The following is a 23,291-nucleotide window of genomic DNA, read 5'->3' on the forward strand; positions in this document are numbered from 1 at the left end:
AGAAAGTACCACCAAAGGAAGCAAACAAAGGAAACTATTCACCTTATTTCCTGGTTGCAGAACAAGATTAAACCCCGAGACCAACCCTAGCACTAAGATGCATAAACAAGTTCATTCGTACACAACACTTACGATGGAAACTCTCCTGGGAGTAATGCCACTCCTAAGGAAAGGAGATTATATGGCCACTGTGGCCCTACAGGACGCCTACCTACAAAACCAAAACACAAGAAATACCTTAATTTTGTATTAGACAAGGTACATTACCAGTTCAGAGTGCTACCATTCGGCATAATGTCGGCCCCAAGAGTCTTCACAAAGTGCCTTGCAGTGGTAGCAGCACACCTAAAAAGACAAGGTATCCATGTCTGCCCATACTTGGACGATTGGCTAATAAAAGCACAATCAAAACAAAAATGCCCAATGGATATTCAAACACTGATCTCCACACTGCAATGACTGGGCTTTACAATAAACCACAAAAAGTAATCACCGCAACCAAAATGGCTAAAGGTGTTCCTGGGATCAACCTTAAACTCAAGGACAGTATGGGCATACCCAGTACCAAGGAGAACAAAGACAATCACAGAGCAGACTCGCCTCTACCAGAGGGGTTGGTCTCAGACAGTGAGGCTTGCCATAAAACCATTGGGCTTGATGGCATCATGCAAACTACTTATAATGTATGCAAGACTGCACATGCACCCCTTTGAGCTATGGATCTGCAACAAATGATCACAAGTCACCAGAAGTTGGGAGGATCTAGTGGTTGTCACAGCAAAAATACAAAGGGAAATACACTGGTGGAAATCAAAGGCTGCAACCTTAGGGAGACCATTCAAGTCACCAATTCCAACAGTGACCATCACAACAGATGCATCCCACAAATGTTGGGGAGCACCCACAGGCAACCTGGTGATATGAGGATAGTGGAACAACACAGATGCGTTGAAACATATGTTCCTAGCCTTGAGGCCAGAGCAACCAAGATTTCCCCAGTAACTAAAGGAACAATCTTAAGATGGCTTGTGAAAACAATACAGACTTGTTATTCTAGGGCCGGATTAATGCTGCCCACACGCCCAAGAGCCCACTCAAAAAGAAAGAAGGGAGCAACCGTAGCGTTCCTAGCAAACACACCCATAGACGCAATCTGCGCAGCAGCAATCTGGGCATCACCACACACCTTTGCAAAACATTATTGTGTGGACATTCAGATGAACAAAAAGGCAAAGGTTAGACAAAAGGTACTACAACACTTGTTTGCTAACACTTCAACATTTCATTTCAACCAACCCATGGGGAAGAATATCACTACATAATCTAATGCACAGCATGTGACTTTGGAAAAGGATTCATTCTGCAAAATGAAATGGTTACTTACCAGTAGGAGTAGTTCTGCAGCTTGAAGAGTTTTCTGGATTTACATTGAGCCACCCACTTCCCCTGAAATGGGAGATAATGGAACTAGGTGGGAAAGAAGAGAACAAGGGGAAGTATACCAAAAAAAAAAGAAAACAAAATCTGAAGATGGCGACTACACCCAGGAACATCTGGGGCGCCGTCTGATGTCACAGAGGGGTTGGACATACCACCAGGTGGTGGTCAGCGACACCCACAGACAAAAAAAAAAAAGACCATTCCAGACCCAACTAGTAGATGGCGGGATAATGCACAGCATGTGAATCCAGAAAACTCCACAAGCTGCAAAACTACTCCTACAGTTAAGTAACTATTTCATTAATAAAAAGTGTAGACCTACAATGTTCCCATCCCCTGAAAATGTCATACGTTACCACAATGTTACTACGAGTAGTAACTTTACAACCTCATTCGACCTTCCGCACACTTGGCAGACAAGTCCGCAGTTGGGGCCAAGGTCTTGCCATTTCAAATTAGTAGAAGTTATTAATGTTTCAAAATATTTCAATTATTTGTAAGTTGAATGTTAATGTAAATTTAGTTTTATGTATTTTTTATGTAGAATATTTTGTAAAGAATGCTACAGCACTACATTTTAAATTGACAATTAAAGAATATTAAAGCAAAATCAAATTAGTGTTTTTTTTTTTTTTTTTTTTTTAGAGGTTTATTTAAAAAAAAAATCACCCACTTAAAGTAAGATGTTTAAGTATTCCACATTACAAAAAGTTATGTATAGAATTAATTCAAATTGAATTTGTTTTTGTTACATTTATTTTTAAGTTGAAAATAGGTTATTCAGATGTTTAATGCAATATTTATATTTTAATTGTTTAACATTAACATACATTTATATATATTTTTGGAAAGTTTAAATGTACTTATTTTGACAGTATGTCCTATTATATTAAGTCTCTACCTTGACCATTTTCTAAGGGAGGGTGTTTTGGTACCTGTATGTGGCACTAGGTGGTGGTTCACTTATTCCAGCTCTGAACTGGAGCACACTTAGGACTGTTTTGGGTCATGTTTGCCTGTAGTCACTAAAGAAGTGCAGTTTATGAATAGCAATGGGTTTACTCTTTTGTGGGTGGGTGCGTGTTCATCACTAAACCCTTCTCTGGCCCGTACTTAACCATTCCTTTCTCTTCCCAAACCCCCTGCTTTTCAGTGGTAGGTGTTGCTCAATGTCCATCTACTCTCCTCCTCCTGGCCCTTCCACACTTACTAAAACATATATCAGTGGGTGCTGACATCTCTGCACATTAAAGTTAGGAACAGCAGAGCCAGAGACCTCCACACTTGTGAATAGAATTGTGAGGTATGTTAGTAGTAGAAGTGTAGTACATACTACAACATGCATTTTGTTCATAGGCGCTATGCATAGTAAAATTTGCTTTTTGTTTTTTAGTACATTGACACTGTAGCATATGTTGAATAAAATGCATTGTGGGACAATGTAACTGTTTGCTGACAGGACTCTGTGTTTGCAATATTTACTTTTCACACTTGCAGGATGGGGGAATTTATTGATAGATGCTTGCATGAAAGCTGTGCCCACAAGGCGGAGCTTGCCAGTGGTCTCATTAATTTTCTAAGAGCAGCATTGTAATTGTGAAAGCATTTTTGACTAGCACTGAAAGAAAGACAAAATGCTGTGTTTAACTCCATCTGTTTATAGAAGCTAAATATACTACAAATGAATTTGGCACTGTGAATTATGGTTTATAATTCACAGTAATACCTTTTCTGTGAATACAAGCTTTGCAACCACTGCCATATATGAATGTGTGTGTGTGTGTGTGTGTGTGTGTGTGTATATATATATATATATATATATAATGTGTGTGTGTGGATGCACAGAATGTAAGATGGTATTTATTAGCATTGTTCAGTGTGTAAAGGAGATATGACTTACAAAGATGAAGCCTTGAATGAGCCATGATGCTGTTCCCCTCACTCATCAATGGTAACAAATGGTATATTATTCTTTCTAAATCTTTATATACGATTTATGCCATGGGATTTTTTGTGTGTATTTGTTTTAACAAAAGTTATATAACTAAAAGAACGATGCAGGAGGTTACATTTTTGCAGCACGATAACATCACACTGAAGACATATGCTGTCTATTAAGAGTTGTTTCACTGTTTAAAGTTATTTTTACATGCAATCTCCGAGGCAGTAAAAGAGTTTTTCACATGCTGTGCATCTATTCCACCATTGTATTGTATTGTAATAGTATTTATATAGCGCTTACTACCCCTGACAAGGTGTCGAAGTGCTTTCGGTGAGTAGCAGCTACTCCGGAACCCAATAAGAATTAGTGATGAATTAGTATTGGGAAATATGAGTACAGTTTTAGTATTATGAGTTAATTTGAGCCGCGGATATGAGTTTGTTAGTTAGATTGACTGGAGTAATGGAGGGGTGGAGGAGGAAAGAATCCAGAAGTGTTAATTGGGAGTATAAGGTAATAGGATTTAGGCTTGGGATTAGTAAAGGAGGATGCAGGAGGGAAGAGTCTGTGGATGGGGTTCGGGAGATCATAGTAGCAGGGTGAGATAAATGAGGGTGAATTTAGTAGGGTCATGGTAGTAAAGTGAGGTTTGGTGAGTTAGATGTGGAAGCAGAGGGAAGAACTTAGGCAGAGTTATTTAGGAGATGAAAGTAGTAGAATGGATTTGGGATGAGTCAGAGTGGGAATGGAGGATAGATTGATAGAGACATGACATATGATGAAGACTGTGAGGCCTGCACAGAATTCAACCAGAAGACAATGAAGTTGAGACTCAAACAACATTTGGTGCACGACGCCATGGCCGATGTCCAGAGAACATGAGTCCCTTAAGGATTTAGGCCTTCCAAGTGAGGAAGGGGAGAACAATGTTTGAGTCGCCGAACTGGCAGAGTGTCAGAAGGTGAGAAAACCTCAGACGTCGAAAGGATCGAGATCGGAGGAGAGCGGAAAGAGCTGCTGAGAGGAAGGGGCAAAAGGTAACCACGGCATCAAAAGGCTCAGACTCTAACTCCTCAAAGGCTATGTCAAAGCACTCAACATCTGAAGGTCAGCACAGGCACAAAGAGCTGCATGGGTCCTGACTAAAGAACACAGATGGAAGCAAACCTTCTCACCACCCCAACGCCTACAGGCACAAGAGAAGGGGCTAAGGACAGGGAGCAGAAGTCCAAAGACCTGCCAATTTAGGAAGGCTTCCTCAACCCGTAGATCGAACAAGAAGTCGAGCAGAAGAAATGCTGACTCAAAGCTAAAATGGCAGCTTTCCTGCAAAGGAAGACCAAGTTTGACTCCTCACAGTAGTTCGGCATCCCTCCAAAATTCTGGGATGCTTAGCAAGATGGGAGATGACCAATTGGACATTTAGACACCCTTGACGCTGGAGTCACCTGAGGAGAAGCAGGAGGAATTCTTTCACTACAGTAAAGATGAGTCCTCATTGCTCACAGCTTGATAACATGTGGCAGGATCTAGACAGCAAATCACCAAAGAGGGTGTCAACAGCTACACCTCGAACCCCTCACCATCTGAGGACTTGGCCATGTACAATGGACTCATGAAGAGAGCTGCAGACACATATGGAGCCCAGCTCAAGGAAGAGAGGGAGGAATCCTGTTTACTCCTCAGCACTCATGCCATCACAGAAGGCAAAGCTATATCTGCCTATGCTCCCCAGTATCCTGGACCAAGGTAAGGAGGCAGTTGGAGAGCCATTCACACCATGAGCCGTGACTCCTTGAGTGCAGAAGTAGAAACCCTCCACACAATACCCTCAGTACATCAAGGGAAATGTGAATGCGGCTTTCAGAACTGTAGCAACAGCCAGGAAGAGAAACAATGCACCCACATCAACCAAAAAAGGAAAGCAAAGGATGGGTCTGGTATGAATAAAAATAGAAAAGGAAGCAGGCAAGCACACAAGTAACTCTGTGTCCACAACCCCACCAAATAAAACCAGTAGGAGAGGAGAGTAGGAGGATACTGCCTGTATTGGAGGTCAATCACCTCAGACAACTTGATACCAAATATAATAAAGTACAGCTACTCCATAGAACTCAAGACACTGCTGCCCATTCCCCCAAATAGAAGACCATTGAGGGAATTAGAGCTCCTACAACTGCGACAGAAAGTAATAAAAAAAAACTTAGAAAGAGTCTCCCCAGTGGATACTGGAAGAGGATTCTACTCTGCATACTTCTTGTACCCAAACAAGACCCAGTGAGAGACTAATACTAGACCTCAGATATCTAAACAAGTTCATACAAACACACTTCAAGATGACAACACTATAAGAGGTAATCTAACACAGAGGTGAGATTACATGGCCTTCATCGACCTAAAGGATGCCTACCTGCACGTACCAATGAACCAAAGACTCAAATGGTACCTCAGATTTGTTTTAGCCAAGGTACACTATTAGTTCAGTTTATTACTCTTCAGAATAAAATTTGCGCAGAGTATGTTCACAAAATACCTAGTGGTAGTATCCGCCCACCTAAGACGACTGGGTGTACACATCTTCCCTTACCTGGATGACAGGCTAGTAAAATAATGCTCAAAACAAAGGTGCCACAAAGACATACAGATAGTCATCTCCACACTGCAACAGCTGTGATTCACCTTGAACCTCTAGAAATCATCTCTGCACCCAGAGCAGGATAAAGTATTCCTGGGGGCAACACTGAACTCAGATAGCTCACAGATACCCAGTGCACATGTAAAAAGAGGTGCTAGATGACATGTTCAGACAGTGGAGCACTCCAAGGACAGACCTGTTTGCAAGCCCAGAGAACACAAAATGCCAAGACTTTGCGCCCAGATCTCCACACCACCAGTCCAAAGAGAATGGCCTGTCGATAAACTGGTCCGGGAGCTTTGCATACTCCGTTCCAGCAATTCCCTCTGATCCCAAGAGTATTGGACAAATTCAAACATTCAAGGATGTCACTCACACTCATCACCCCACAGTGGGCCACACAGACGTCATACTCGGACCTACTGGAGACATCCACAGGACACATCATACCTAGAGGAGGATTGCAGGACCTGATAACTATGGAAAACAGGAGGATATGCCATCTGGAGCCAGCCTCACTGAATCTAGCAACATTGCTCTTATATACTTAGAATCTGGACACCTCCAACTGCCCCCACCCCCCTTTTAGAGAGGCAAGAAGATCGAGCACACTATAGTGCTAGACACCCGAGTGGATCAGATACATCCGTTTGTGCAGGGGCCACAAAAAAATTAGGCTAGAGCACATCACAGTACTAACATACCTCACCCACTTATTGGACAACTGCCTGATCTCATCGCCACTGTAGATCCACTTGGCCGTCATAGTTGCATACATCAGAGAAACAATGACTAACAGTTTTTTCACGCTACCCTTGGAAAGATTTCTTGAATGATCAAAGACTGTGGTACCACTGAGATCAGCACCAATGCCAATTTGGAACTTTAACATAGTACTCACGCAGCTGATGACAGAACTGTTTAAACCCATGCATAGGGCAGGAGTAAGGTTTATAACCCTCAATGCTGCCTTTCTAGTACCAATCACGTCGCTTCGCAGGGTGAGTGAGCTAGAAGCACTCACCATCCTAGAACCATAGCACAGAAATCACAAGGGGAAGGTGGTACTAAGGACAAATCCACAGTTTCTACCAAAGGTAGTAGCACAATTCCAAGTCAACCAGAGCATCCAACTACCTTCCTTCTTCCAAGAACTCAAAACCAGGCCGAAAGGGCGCTACACATCTTGGACATGAGAGCCCTCATGCACTACCTACCAGAGACAATGAGAAAGGGGAAACAATTCTTTGTCTCCTTTGCCAAGACAAGCAAAGACACACCAGTAACAACACAGACCATTGCTTTGTGGATAGTAAAGACAATCCAAACATGCTACACAATAGCAGGGAAAACTTTGCCTACAAGGCCTAGGGCAAACACAACAAGGAAAAAAAAGGGTGCAATACTGGCTCACCTGGCAAACCTCTGCATGGCTCAGACAAGGTCACCCACACTCCTTCACAAAACACTATTGTGGCGACATCCTGATAAACAAGGAAGCACAGGTGGGTCTGAGAGTACTACATAATCTGCTTGCTGACTCCACCACATTTCAATCTGTTCTTCCCAAGGTGACCAATACAGTTATGTAATCAATGCACAGCATGTGAATTCAGAAAAGGATTCATGCTGCAAAACAAAATGGTTACTTAGCAGTAGGAGTAGTTTTGCAGGTTGAAAAGTTTTCTGGATTCACATCTGAACTACCCGCCTCACCGGAAATGTGGGGGATCAAACAAGCAAGGTGAACACCACTTCAATAAGGAGGTTTCCACCTACCAAAGTTGCTAAAGGGGGATAAAAAAGCATCTGAAAATGTCGACCCCTCACTGGAACTTCCAAGGCACGTGTCTGTCATCACACAGGGCATGGACTTAACAAATGGAGGTAGACGACGCCCAAAAAGGGTGGGGGGGGGGGGGGGGGGTAATCCCAGACAAGACATTATTCCTGATCTAACCACTAGGTGGCAGAATAAACGCATAGCATGCAAATACAGAAAACTCTTCAAACTGCAAAACTACTCCTACTGGTAAGTAACCATTTTATTTTGCTGTACTGTAATAATAAAGTGGAGCTTGATCTTCGCATTGTAGTAATACATGTGTGAATGTGTGTTTTATTAGGACAGTCCCTCTGACATGAATTGTTGCGCTGCATTTAATTTCTCTGCTATGGCGTAAATATATTAACTCATGTTATTTAGAGTGACTTTATTAATAAACGTGCATTCGCACATTTATTACTACAATGCAAAAGTCAAGTTTGTGTATATGCACGCACTCATGTTTGTGAGTGTTAATAAACTTTTCCTGGGCATTCCCAACAGGGAACACCCACTCTCCAGTAGAGGTGATTTACTCCATCATGTATTAAACCATACTCAAGTGTGTACTATGACTCAGTAGATGTATTTGCGTGTCATTTCATGTTTTGTGAATTGTTTGCACTCGTACATCAAACGACTTGCACGTGTATACTAAATGTGCACACGTAAATGGCTTTGTGAGTAGTGCAGAGTAGTAAATGAGTAAAAGTTGTCATGAGAGAATGAAAACTATAGGTAGGAGAAGCACGTTGTGGTGAATGAGAGTGAAGCTTCAGAAGGAGAGAATGACTACAGTAGATAGTTGTGTTTGAGGGGGTACTAAGAGGTGAAAAGCACCCAAGAAGGTGGGAGTAGGGTACTCAAGAAAAAGGGAGAACTTGATTGGTAGTGTTGTAATCTAGTTGACGGGAGTACTCTTTAGGGCAGGGTAGTACTTGATGAGTAGGCAAGGAATCAAAGGTCAGTTGGAGGCGTTCATTAAGCTGATATTTGAGGATGATTACTGGGGGTATTTATGAACTGGTGGGGAGAGTCTAATGGTAGGAGGGAGATTTGTGAAATAGGGCATGCTTGAGAAGTAGTATTAAAGGGAATTTATGAAGAAGGCAGGAAAAGGTGAAGGATGGTGAGTACTCGAGGTAGGAGAAGGCATACTCCATGTGAGACACAGCTTACTCGAGGTGTAGCACTGGCAGGAGCAGGAGAGGACCCACAGGAGTAAGGGCTGCACGTGGAGGATGCAGAAGATGCCATGTGTACTAAACAGGAGGATGAGGAGGGGACTCTGTGGTATTGATAGACGAAGGGGTGCTCCCAGGAGAGCGGCCTCATTACCTCCAGTAGTTCGCCTCATCATAGAAGCCTATCCGTCGGCGTGAATCCCTCCAGCCACTGCGAGTGTGCAGTCTCCACGGGACCTGTACTGTGGACACACTCTCCTCGCATAGGACAGAAGTTCTTTCAGAGGATGTGGAAATGGTTGGAGGGCATAGAAACAGACTTCCCTTTGACTTCCCAGCCGCCCTGCAGCAAGGATTCAATGAGGCTTTTGTAGGGCTGAGGCTCAGCAGTTTGTCTTGGGATCTTGGTATGACTTGTGGTATGCAAACTCGCTCCTGAGGAGTACTGAAGCACCGTGAAATGCGGTTTGAATTCTGTGGGCTCCGTCACTTCTAATTTCATAATCGAATTGATGCTTGTTTGTGACAGCTTGAGCATTATTCTCATCCCTTCTCAGTTCTGATGGAAGATGTTCTTTGTACATTACATTTTATTAGCACACATGTCCCATGTGCGTGTCCCAGGATGTGTCAGTCTATTTTATTTACGCAACTTTGTCGGTAACTGCGTCCATTTCCAAAGTAAGCGAGCTCGGTTCCCCCTCCCGACGTGCATAGCTCTCATTCACACCCTCTCGTCCAATCAGCGGCTCGCCGAGCCCACGCAGCAGGTTCATGGGCGTAGGAAGTGTGGGGGACGCGGGGGATATGTCCCCCCCAGATTTTGGAGTGGGGGGGACACGGGGGACAAGGGTGGGGGGGACGAGGGGACAGAAGAATTTTCCCTTCTCCTGTATTTCGCAGGGCCATTAGCGCATGAAAGCGCTACCTATAATGGCCCTGCACTTGACCTGAGACCTGCCTCCAGGACACTCGCCCTCCTCCCTTTTGTTGTGCTGCAGCACACAAGGGATTACTTCTCACCTTGCCCCACAGCCGCCTGCAGTCTGCACTTCTGAGAACAAAGGGAGACGAGAGGCCCTTTGTTGATTGCTGTCTGCATCCCAGCCCTCCTGCGCCAACCCTTCGTGTCCCTTGAAGATCCAACCCTGAAGACAGCAGCAAGACTTCTGAAGATAAGGAGGTTTGGGTAATTAAATAAAGTATTGCCAAGTAACTCCCTTTCTTTTTAAATACAGTGCTGTGTTGCAGAGTATCTCCTTTCTGAAAACAGTATTGTTGAGTTACCGTGAGATATGAGCAGGGCAGGCTTTAGCGCGCTAGTGGCACCCTGTGCGACAATGTTTGTTAGGGCCCCCCTTTCTGCCGCCTCTCTCTCACTCTCTTCTCTCCTCTGTCTCCAGCTTGCCTGCCCCAGTGCTAATTATTGTCCCCTATGTTGACATCCTGCCCCCCCCCCCAACATTTCGGTCCCCTGTCTCTCCCTCAGCCTTCCTGGTATTTGTGAAAGCCTGCTCTGAAGGGCAAGGGCTGTCTGCATCCACAGGCCATTGGCAGGAAATGAGATTTACAAAGCCGGCACTGTAGCAGGTCACAGGCTTTACAGGACTTCACAGGCTGTGGTGGTACAGAGCCTGGCACTGCTGGATAGACAGCGGAGAGACTAGCACACAGCACGGGTCCCAGGAAGAACCAGATGGCCTGAGAGATGGACAGGGCTAGGTAAGGCAGCAGGGCCAGCTCTAGGGCGATGCAACTGGTGCCGCTGCACTGGGTGCTGACTTAGGATGGGGGTGCTGTGTTTGCAAGTATATTGTGACTTTAAAAGCACCTGCTGGGTGTTCCTTGCCACCAACAGTTTCAGGCAACAATAAAAATCTCAAGATAATTCCGGTGATTAATGGTGTTCCTGGAGAGAGATTGAAGTTTTGTCTAGTCGGAGTTTTGACTCATCATAACGTACAGGGTTACTATGCCTGCTACAAAGAACGTCTACATGCAGATCACAAAGTGTATATAATGTGAATAGGTCAGTGAGTTACTGCTTTTGTCCGATGCAGGAAAGTACCCTCTTTTTGGCATGGTTACCCCACTTTTTGCCTGTTGTCTTTATGTTTTGACTGTGTTCACTGGGATCCTGCTAACCAGGACCCCAGTGCTCTCTCCCATTACATTTGGTTGCTTGGACCACACACACCCCACATTTGGCATACTGGTGCCCCTTATAATTCCCTAGTATATGGTACCCAGGGCATTGGGAGATCAGGGGTGCCCCATGGGCTGCAGCATGCATTATGCCACCCATAGGAGCCCATGTAAAATGTCTGCAGGCCTGTCATTGTAGCCTGCGTGAAAAGGTGCTTGCACCCTTTCACTTCAGGCACTGCACCAAGTCACTGTAAGTCACTCCTATGGCAGGCCCTCCTAGCCCCAGAGGGCAGGGTGCAAGTACCTGTGTGAGAGGGTACCTCTGCAGGAGCAGAGTTGCCCCCACAAACTCAGCTCCATTTTCCTGGACCTTGTGAGCGCGGGGAAGCCATTTTACGCGTGTACTGGACATAGGTCACCACCAGCTCCATAATGGCAACTGCGAAACCTGGGTATGTTTGGTAACAAACATGTCAGATTCATACGCCAATCCTATTGTTAGTATTGATTGTATGATTCCATGCACTTTGGGGGCTCCTTAGAGGATCCCCAGCATTGCTCCTATCCGCTTTCTAGGATTTTCCGGGCAGCCCATGCTGCTGCCACCCCTCAGACAGATTTCTGCCCTCCTTCTGCTGCTTGAGCAGCTCATGCCCAGGAAGGCAGAACAAAGGATTTCCTTTGGAAGAGGGAGGCAACACCCCCTCCCTTTGGAAATAGGTGTTACAAGGCTTGGAAGGGGTAGCCTCGCCAAGCTACCGGTATGCTCTGGATTGCATATTTGGTGCCCTCCTTGCATAAACCAGTCTTTACCAGTTCAGGGACCTCAGCCCCTACTCTGGTGCCAAACTGTACAATGGAAATGGGCGTAACCACTCCCCTGTCCATCACCACCCCAGGGGTGGTGTCTGGAGCTCCTCCAGGTGGCCACTTGATTCTGCCATCTAGAACCCAAGGTGGGCAGAGGCCTCTGTGAGCATCTGAGTGGCCAGGTCAGGCAGGTGACGTCACAGCCCCCTCCTAGGTGGTCACCCTGCTAGGTGACCAATCCCCCTTTCTGGGCTATTTAGGATTTCCCTCTTCGGTGGGTCCTCAGATTCAATGTGCAAGATTCCAGCAGGACTCCTCTGCAACGTTTAGTTGGACTTCTGGCCACTGGAACCGCAACTGGACTTCATAGGAACCTACAATCTCCAGCTCCAGCAACGACTTCGCCCTGCAAGATTGTTTCTCTGGCTCCTTCCAGCAACTGCAACAATTGCCCGGCTGTGCTTCCTCTGATGGCAGCAAGTCTTCATTCTGCATGAGAAGAAAGAAGGAAAATTCCTTGGAGTGAAGGAGTCACTTAGCTGCATCCGCAGGCACCAACTGCAACAACCACAGGCTACGTGGATCTCCTCTCCTCTTGAGCTGCGTGGATCCTGAATCAGGCGTGGTAGTCTGGAGTGGTCTCCTTGGTCATCTCTACCAGCTGTCCAACTTTGGAGTCGGTAGGTCCTTGCCTTACCATGCAGGACAGTACCCCCATGCACCGCGTCTCTTGCAGTTACCAAGGCCTGTTGTTATCTCCTCCAAGGGATCTTCAGGCTCCATGTGGCCCCAGCACTCTTCTCTGTGAAGCACAGCCCTCAACGCGCTTCACCTGCGACGTAGGACCTCTCTCCAGGTGTGCTGCGTGGGCCTCTCTGCAGCTCCTGGGCTCCTTGCCTGTAGGTCTTTTGTGGGGGCTGCCTCTCCTTCTCCAGACTCTCTGCCTTGCTGAGGGTCACCTGGGACTCCCCTCCATGGGTTGAGTCCCCCTGGACCTTGCTGGTCCCCGGCAGCTCCACTTTTGTCCTACTGCGGCATTTGTCTTTGCCAAGGCTTGCTGGTGGGTTTTCCACACCACAGACTGACTGCAATTCTTCATTCGGCGTGGGACATCGACTGCATCACCTAGGAGCTCTTCATCTGCTCCAGTGCTGCATTGCTGACCGTCTTCGTCTCCCCGTCCACCAACTCCTGCATCCACAGATGGGCGGGTAGTGGCTCCTGTCACAACCTGACACTCCTACGTAAACTGGATTTGGTCCCCTTATTTCCCAGGTCTTCCTCTTCCAGGATCCACCTCTAGTTTTTTTGCAGTCTTGCCTGCGTTTTGTAATATCCTTCTCTGAAATCCTTTTGGTGGGTTTGGGGAAAAACCAGTAACTTACCTCTTTTCTCATGGTCGCTGGGGGGCATTCTGGTACTTACCTTTGGGGTTTCCCAGTTCCCGCAGCTCTCCTCTACTGATTACACTTCCTTGCATGGGGACCCGGCTTTCGCATTCCACTTTTTAAGTATATGGTCTGGTCCCCTCTAGGCCTTCAGTGTTGCCTATTGCTTTTCACTGTTTTCTATTGCTTTTTATGCCAATTTCTGATTGCTACTGTACATATAACAGTGTGCTACTTACATCCTATTGGAGTATTGCCTATCTAGTTTTTTAGTGTTTGTGGTACTGTAATAAGGAACCTTTAATTTCGTAACACACGTTTCTTTCATGTGTGTAAGTGCTGTGTGACTACAGTGGTATTGCATGATCTTTGCATGTGTCGTAAATAAGTCTTGGCTGCTCATCCACAGCTACAGACACTGTCTACACTTCACTAATAAGGGGATACCTGGACCTGGTATAAGGTGATAATACCATAGGTACTCACCACACACCAGGCCAGCTTCCTACATCAGAGAGCCCGCTCCTTTTTTGTCACCTGCAATTTATAAATTAAAACTGAATATAGAACAGTGAGCAATGAACTCATCAAAGAGCTGCATGCAAACATCAAGGTATAGATTAGAGCGCTATGATTTCCCCCCACTTTTTAATTAACTTAATGTTGCAAAACAAGTTAATTTGAGCGTAAATCAATTCTTAATATTAAAGAGTCCCCAACCATGGTGTTATGTTTTTAATTCAGAGTTTGCGCTTCTCTAGATAAAGCACTCAAACTATACCTGCTACCAGTATGGATGACCTATGACACCAACACCTTGTAGTCCTCTGTTCTATGTAACATTTCATATACACTGATTTACACATATATGATGATTGTCTCTGCGTAATGTCTGTGTGATATAAAGTGCTTTGACACCCTAGACTGGTATGAGGGCTGAATGATGGAACAACACATACGTATATCATGCATGCCTTAACATTGCGGTTTCAACAACGACCGTGTCTTTACTACTCATGCCCTTACAACAAATTGCTGTAAAAGAATGTTTGGTAAAGGAACATGCGTGGTAAATTCTCCCCGCCCTGCCCCCTTACATCTGATACCATACTCCACCCTGCCCAATCACTTATAACTGCCCCTGCCCTAAACCTCCCGCCCTGAGCCCTAAAAGTAACCCTGCCCTGTCCTTAAAACTACCCAGCCCCCAGTCTGAACCCTAAAACCTACCCTGAACTGCCCTAAAAACTACCTTGACGCCTCTGCCCCCCTGAACCCTAAAACCTACTCCGCTCTGTCCTAAATACTACATGACCCCCACCCTGTTCCCTAAAACCTACCCCACCATGCTAGCCCCATATCTGTGGTAATGGCAGCGTGGTCAATGCATTGCATTGCATTGATTGCCTTGTAAGGGATATTTCCCGGTATGAGTGGTGCTATAAAACGAATGAAATGCATCTGAGAGAGAGTGGTGATGGATGGTAGTGAGGGAATCCGTGGCAGAGGTGGTCACTGGGGGGTGCCAACAAACAATGTTGCACAGGGCGCCACCAGCACTGAGGCCGGCCCCGTCAGACAGCACAGCAGTTCACAGGAAGGCGGCAGCACAGAGACTGCCACTTGACAGTCAGACAAGGACCTAGCAGCAATCCTAGGCCTTACTGACCTTCACAGGCAGGCGGGGGGCCAGAGACTGACACAGCCTGACTAAAAAGAAAGCTCCTAACAGGCAGCACAGTGCATTGCAGGCAGCACAGGAATCGACAGGAAACACTGCGCCCAGCAGGCAGTACATGCCTCTTAGGACTTCACACAGGCGAACAGCAGCACAGAGCTTGTCGCTGCCTAATAGGCAGCCAGGGGCCCAGCAGACAGGGAATTGATGGCCGCACAGGACTCGACTGGAGGCGACCGCCTCCTCCCAACACCCCCCCCAGCCACCCCCCCACCCCCCACGGCAACCCTTCTGGGTGCAAACTTTGTGCAGGGGGCCCACCTCAAGGTTGTCCCTGTCCCCCCCCAGAAATGTTGTGTCTCCTACGCCCCTGAGCAGGTTTGTAAGTATGCTTCCGCCGAAGAGGGCTTATTTTGTTGCTGCGGTTGCACAGACCGAGCTCATCGCCGTATTAGTATCACCAACCTACTACGGTGGATGTTTTTTCTCGCTTTGTACTCGTCATAAAAAATGAATTCCTTCCCACGTCCGGAAAAGCACACCTGCTGCATTCGCCCATGCAGGGATACTTGTAGGCTTTCTCCCAGGTACCCCCTTGTGTGCATTCACAAAGCCCCACACCATACTTCAAGTTAACCTCCGGTGGCTTTGCCACCATGCAGCCATTTCTACAGACCTGCTCTTCATGCACAGGCTAACATTCTCACAGCCATACTCCTCCCCTGTGCAGCTTCCTGGGTTCCTGCCTGGTGCACACATGGCCAATGGTCATGCCTGGCCTCCTCTCCGAGCAAGCATACCACAAGCCCTACACTTGCGAAAGCATGCCAGCCGCCCACTGTCGGGCACCCCAATAAACATACCAGCTGTGGTTATTTTGACTGATTTCAACGGTCTAGTCCTATTCTTCTCCCGTTAGTGGGACACCCTGCAGCACGCTGCATTCCGCACACACTTAACCATCTTTCTGCCACCACCTTCACAGCACCCATCGTCTGTGCACACCTGATGCCCTACGCTTGATAGGGTACAGCCACACTGAGATCCAAAGTAGGCTGAGCAGAGGCGCAATTGTTACTCAAGCTGTTGTGAACAAGGTGGTCCTGGCCCTTGCTGCTGAAAGGGGGACCTCGTTAGCCAGCATTGCATTTAATCCAGTGTTGTCCGTTTTGGCGGGCTGCTTCACCTCCCTGCTGCTGTAGGGTACGTTACGTGGTTTATTGATTTATTTTTTTGCTCGGGTACAAGGAGCCATGCGAGTTGTGAGCAGTCTTCAGTCTCGGCTTGTTACTGGCCGTTGCAGCAAGGCGTCCAGACGGATTTCCATGGGCTCCTGCAGTGTTTCCTTGGCCGGGTGCCTCTAGTTGTAATTTGTCCATCTTGCATCCTTGTACTAGGTGTACAATAGCCTTGTACCGCTTCCAGGACGCTGATATTATTGGAAAGCAGAGGCAGGTGCACGTTCTTCTTGTTCAGAACACACATGCCAGCGCTATCCTTCGACAAATGTGTTTTTAAAGACTTGAGCTCATAAATCAACCCGCTTCGGCCGCCTCCGGGCAGTTGTGCGGAGCTTCAAGCAGAAGTGGCAGTGCCAGGAAAGTGCCAGCTGCCTGTTTTAGTCCTTCTTGGTACTGCCTCCGAACGCGTATACAAGAGGAATCATTTTGGCCTAATGAATGAATGGATTTGATGGTTTTGTCCCACGCTCTCGGGACCATGATCGCCCACATACAAGATGTCTAGTCACAGGGCATTAGTTTCCGTGCGTTTGTTTAGTTATTAAAGTATCGTTCTGTAGCTCTTTCAGGGTCTGGGCCCTCGTTGTGGTTCTAGGATACTCGTTGACCGGAAGCCGAGTGGTCTGTCGCCATTGTATCGATTCTGTTTCATATTGTTCAGAGGTGGCTCGACTACAGTATTATTTAGTGATTGATTGCATTGGATGGTGGGGACTACATCCTGCTGTGTTTTTTTTTTTTTTTTTTTTTTTTAGAGCACTATGTGCGCGGATGAGAACATCAAAGGCCACTGACGTTTCTTTTATTCTGCTGGGTGGAACTGATGCCCTTTGGTCTGTTTGAGGTGTTCGTTATGTTTCCAGGCAACTTTGCCTATTGGGCACTCTGTGTGTGTGAGTGTGGAAGGCTTAAAGTTGCTTTTTCATCATGGTTGATATGCAGATTTGTGAGAGAATATAGACAGGGCCACTGGGATTATGCGATTGTGGGGCCGTGTTCATTTTTGCATAATTATAGATTTGCCGCATTTTGCCACATAATCCGTCATCTTCTGCATAACCTGAAGACTTGAACAAACAAACAAATTGTCTCGCTCAAACGGTTCAAAAATTACTAAAAATGCAGCAACATGTGTTGTGCCGGGCAGTGGGAGGCCCTTTGCCAAGGGTGACTGGTCACCTTTCTGTTGCTAGCTGATATACTTGTACATTAAACTGGTACCAATGAGGTGCAACCAATACCCAGGCGAGCTAGCAAGTGTAAATATTGTAGACTCGGGCCTTCGCCCTGGTCACTCGGAAGGAAGACACGGACACTGGGATGGCGTACACGTGGAGTCTGCTCTCCGCAGCTCCGCCTTTACTTTTTATACAGTCACGCTGCAAACGAGCCCTCGCAAGGGCAACAAAGTATAGGAGAGCCCGGGTGGCTTTATACATCCCTCCCATGTTTCCATGAGAAAGACTAAGACAGTAAACCAGACTCAAAGAAAACATAAACCGATACACACGAATGCATGAATATGATTACTTTCCTCTGCTCAGCTGGTGGGGAGGTTTAACGTCTATATCCTGGCAGGAAGAATGTACTGTCCACATGGCCATTGCTCAACAGACAAAGTCCCTTGGTTGACTACTCTGTGCAGGATTGGGTCAGAGATGATACCTCTCACTCCGACTGGCCACTCCGCTGTTGCACATGTCACCTGATTGGATAGCCTTGTTGGTGGGTCGCACCTCTTGGGTACCAGCCAGACCATCAATGCTGCCTTCAGATGTACCGGCATCCCCCCCACTTCCTCTTCCTCTCATTCTGCTGCCGGTAAGACACCAGCTTGTTTGAAGTGCGAGGCATTTCTTGCCACTCGTCGCTCGCCACGACAGGCGGTTACCATGGAGCCTCGGACTGACACTACCTCCCACACCTCCGGCTCAAATGGTGTCTGAAACTTCCCCCTTCACCACCACACGATCACCCATTTGAAGTCCATGCGTACTGGTGCGCCTCCTTTCACTGGCCTTTCGGTTCATCAGCTGCTGGCATTGCTGAGTAGCTTCCACGTCCAGTTAGGGAGATTCCCAGCTGGGATCTGCCGGAATGAAGTCTTGCGGTGCTGTCTTGAACAGCAGGGCTGCTGGTGCACAGCCAGTCGTGCTGTGGGGTGTCTGCCGATAAGCTCTCAAGAATTGGTGGAGGCACTGTTCTCCATCTTCCTTTAGTTCAACACCAATCCGTAATGCACTGCTGAGGATTCTCATAAATCTTTCCACGTCCCCCATTGGCCTGGGGCCAATATGGCATGATCTTACGGTGGCGTATAGCAAGTTTATCGAGGTATGACAGGAACTCTTGTCCATGAAAAGGGGGTCCGTTGTCAGTTCTGACTTCGTCCGGAAGCCAAATACAGCAAAAGTCCTATCCAACACCGGTCTCACGTTCTCAAGAGGTGGACGCCACAACCTCTACCACAGAATTTTGTGCATGAATCCAGCATGACCACTGTCAGTCTCCCGTCAGGAAAACTTCTGAAGTTCATACTCAACTTAGACCATGGCTTCTGGCTAGGAGGTTCAGTGATTACGGGACAGACAGGTGGCTCCACAGAGGTGATTATGCATGAATGGCAGCTCCCGACCATGGTGTCCACTATTGCGTCCATACCTGGGAACCACACCTTGGCTCTGAGCCGCGCCTTCGTCTTAGCTGCTCCTTGATGAGCAAGTTCCACCACTCGATGCCATAGATGCAGAGGCAGCACTATTCTTCTCCCCCTGAGAACCAGACTTTCACTGCCCACAGAAAACTCGTCCCGTACTTTCCACATTCCTTGCATGGCTTTTTTGTCTTCCAAGTCGGCCGCCTCGGCTCTTCCTAAGAAGTGTTTCCACTGCCTTCTACCAAGCGCTTCCTTGACTCAGTTGAGCACCAGATCCATTTCTGTAGCCTGAACAATGTCTTCCACTGTCAAAGCTGTCGGGCAGGCGTATTGGATGACCATGTTCACAAACACCTCGGTGTTCTCTTTGTCCCCTTCTTGTGCACTTGCAGACGGGTGTCTACATTAAATAATCGGCTGGGTTATTCACACCAGGCCAGTAGATGACTCTAAATCTGTAAGGTTGGAGCAAAACAGCCTATCATTCGATCCTCGGTGGGGCCAAACGCGCGCTCCCGTCAAACAGCGACACCAGTGGTTTGTGGTCTGTCACCACCTGGAATTCATGCCCATAGACGTACAGGTGGAAATGTTTGCATGCCCATCGGATCGCCAACACCTCTCTTTCTATTTGGGCATGACTGGTCTCTACAGCTGACAGGGCTCGGCTGGCATATGCAACAGGGGCCCACTCCTGATGCCGCTGCTCCTGCATAAGAACTGCTCCCAAACCTACCGGGCTGGCATCCAACACAACCTCAGTTCATTTTTGGGGGTTGAAATAAGCCATGGTTGACTTGTCCAGTAGCGCTGCCTTCACATTGTGGAATGCCATATCTGCAGTCGGGCTCCATTCCCACCGTTGTGACACTTTGGTAAGCTGTTGGAGAGGCTCGGTCATCATGGCCAGCTGGGGTATGAACCTGCCACAGTATATGGCCATCCCCAAGAAACTTCTGACTTCCGTGGCATTCTGCGGAATCTGGGCTTGGCGAATGGCATCCGCCTTACGCAGGTCCACCCTCAGACCTTCCTTGGAGAAGATGTACCCAAAGAACTCAATGGATGTCTGATAGAACGCACACCTACGTTTGTGCAGTGTGAGACCTGCGTCCGCAAGCCTCTGTAGGGTAGCTCTCAAGTGTTGATGATGCTCCTCGCCTGTCTTGGAATAGATTAAAATGTCATCACTGAGGTTGATTACCCCTGACAGTCCCAATAGTGTTTCTCTAATGGTGTTTTGGAACACCTCAGCTGCTGAGGACATCCCGAAGCTTAGCCTTTTGTAGCGTCTTAGTCCTACATGTGTCGAAAAGGATGTGATGTTCCTGCTGTCTCTGTGGAGCTCTAGCTGGTGATAGCCGGAATTTAGTTCTAGCTTAGAGAACCACTGTGCGCCATTAAGTTCTTCAATTATATCGTCCATGGTGGGCGTGATGTGTCGCTCTCTTCGAATGGCTTTATTTGGTAGACACATGTCCACGCAAAGATGTATGGCCCCCGGTTGCCTGTGCGCAATCACTGAGGGTGAAACCCATGGGGTGGGTCCATCCACCTTTTCAATCACGCCTTGGTCCTCCAACAACTGTAATTCCTTATCCACAGCCTGTCGTAGATGGAAAGGCACCTGACGGTGTCTCAGCGCCACCGCCATTACCTTCGGGTCGATGTGCAGCTTGACACTCTTGCTTTTGAGTCGCCCCAGCCCTGCAAATAGCTGCTAGAACTCACTGAGAAGAAACTCTGTATGCGACTCATACTCCTGACGCGCAAAGAATACTAATTCTAGATCTTCTGCCGTTTGGCACCCCAGCAGGGTGCCTCGGTCACCAGCCACTACGTTGAACTTTGCCCCAGTCGAGAGCTGGCCGTTGATCACAGATACCTCAATCCTCCCTTTCAGGGGAAGCGGGTTGCGTCCCCCGTAGGTGTATATTTTGGTGGTACTCTGAGTTAGACATGGTTTTGGGGACAGCTGTCTATACATGGCATCGTCCATCACATTGACTAATGCCCCAGTGTCTATGAGCACTGTAGCGGGTGTGTACTTGATCCTCACCGTACTCATAGGGGGTGGTTGCCTTTTGTTCTGCCTCCACCCAGTGAACGAAATTACGAAAATGTCCTCATCCTCTTCTAAAACTGGCACTCTGGCGGTCACCTGCCCTCTTGGTTTGTTGTCCTCAGTGCTGACATTCCTAACCTTGATCTCTTTCCCGTTTGACTGCTCTTGTCTGCCTTTTCCCGCCCTGCACATCTTGGCAAAATGATTGTTCTTGCCACACCGGTTGCATGGCTTCCCTCTCGCCGGGCACCCACTCACTGACCTATGTTCGTGCCCCTTGAAGGGCTTCCACACGGACGGCAGATAGTTCGTGGGAGTGTGCCAATATCAAAATCTCGTCTAGGGAAATACCTGGTTAGCGCATGATCAGCTTCCAGAGCATGTTGGACTGGCACCCCTGGATGATCTGGGCTCTGATCTCCTCATGCAGGTTCAGGCCTACACACGTGCTGGCTAACTTCCGTAGCAGAGCATAGAACATGTCGACTGACAACATCTGTTTGTTGGGCATGTCGCAGTTTAAAACTCTCGTAATCCGGGTTGAGTTGGGGATCAAAATGCTTATTTAGCGCAGCCACCGCAGATTCATAATCCATCCTGTCACCCGTGTCAGGGAGCGAGTCAAAAAGTTAGTGGAGTTCGTCACCTCCCATCAGTAGCATCAGAGACCTGCGGACTGCCCCATCCGTCTCTCTCGTGGCACAAAATTAATTGTCCAAACGACCTAACCACAGGCGCCATTGTGGTGCCGCTGTGGCGGGGTCTGTTAGCTGACTGAATGGGGGTAGCGTAGCAACCGCTGAGTGGGCGCTGGGGGCGGTGGGCACTGGATGCGGTGCATTTTCCTGCTGTGGTGCACTCATGTTGCTAATCCGCCTCTTTCTCTCCTTATTTGATGTCCTTAGTTGTTCGTCTTTTTTTTTTTTTTTTTTTTTTTTAAGGCTTGATTGCCAGAAATCCCAAGTGCAGGGCTTGTGGTCTGGTTTGTAATATGAGGGGGGTGGGGCACTGAGTCTTTTCCCACAATGGCCAGCCACCTCCTTTCACTACTCCTTACTGTATTTAGTTTTGGTCTTTTCAGGGAGTCCAGGAGCATGGGGCCCCTGCTCCTCTCCACGTGGTGCTTTCCTCTCCTCTCCTTGATGCTGCGAGGAGAGATATGTCTTCTTGCGTGTGGCCGTTGACTTCCTACAGGCACTGCAGCAGGCGCCCTTGGGGTTCTGTCACCTCCTCACCACGTCTTGGGAACTCTGTGGTGAAATCCTCTCCGGTGTCGGCCAAATAGGCTTCTCGCTCCACACCCGGCCTGGCGAGCGATCACGTGTGCCAGCCCCCGAGGATCCAGCTGACCCGCCCACCGTCCGCGCTGCACGTCGTGTGCTTATGGTGTCGGAGGCCTCACACGCGCCGCACACCTCGTCCTGCAGCCAGCGAGGGAACACACAGGGGGCGCAGGAGGGGGTGCAGTTGAATGCTGGTGATGTGTCGACCGGAGCGTGAGTTCGGTTCTGTTCGCTATTTTTTTTGGTTTTTTTTGTGATCCCGCTCGTTGTCAATGTATACTCGGGCCTTCGCCCCGGTCACTCGGAAGGAAGACACGGACACCGGGATGGCATACACGTGGAGTCTGCTCTCCACAGCTCCGCCTTTACTTTTTATACAGTCATGCTGCAAACCTGCCCTCGTGCCCACAAGGGCAACAAAGCATAGGAGAGCCCGGGTGGCTCTCTACAAATATGACAAACTATTACTATCACAAAATGTGTTGGTTTTGCGCCACATAATTGACTTTATCTTGACGCATAATTTACCATGACGCATAATTCAAGGAGCCCTGGCTATAGATGTGTCCTTAAATGGCCAGGTGCCAGTGGTGATAGAACAGTTTTTCTAGTAACTTCTCCAAAGCATAGGGAATATATTTGGCTGTGTTTATTTTAAAACGCAAAAAACGCTGTCCGAAGACACATTTTTGAAGGGCCCCTTTTAGTGTTCATTCTTCATTTAAAATCCTTTAAGCAGTCCTTCAAGTTCCCTGCGTACCCCTAATTCCAACGACAATATCTGGCATTTGGGGAAGATGGATGTGCAGGATGATGCCAGGAATTGAGTTTAGAGATTGCGCAGAAGTCTTAGCGCTACGAGCCTTCAGGTGAAAGCTAAGCTCTATATGACATTTTTAATATAGTATATATTTCTGTAGTGTGAGCTCTCAATATAATGTCATCTGGAAAACCTGTCAAGGTGGCAAACGCTTAGACAACTATATGACCAGGAGC

The 23,291-nt window shown here is 47.5% G+C and overlaps 1 protein-coding gene across 1 annotated transcript in view; it reads left to right on the top strand.

Annotated features, from left to right (window-relative positions):
• Positions 1–23,291, top strand: part of FURIN (furin, paired basic amino acid cleaving enzyme) — a 292,604-nt gene that overhangs the window by 250,643 nt on the left and 18,670 nt on the right. The window lies entirely within an intron of this gene.

This window comes from Pleurodeles waltl, chromosome 3_1 (genome assembly GCF_031143425.1).
Source record: "Pleurodeles waltl isolate 20211129_DDA chromosome 3_1, aPleWal1.hap1.20221129, whole genome shotgun sequence".
Lineage (NCBI taxonomy): Eukaryota > Metazoa > Chordata > Amphibia > Caudata > Salamandridae > Pleurodeles > Pleurodeles waltl.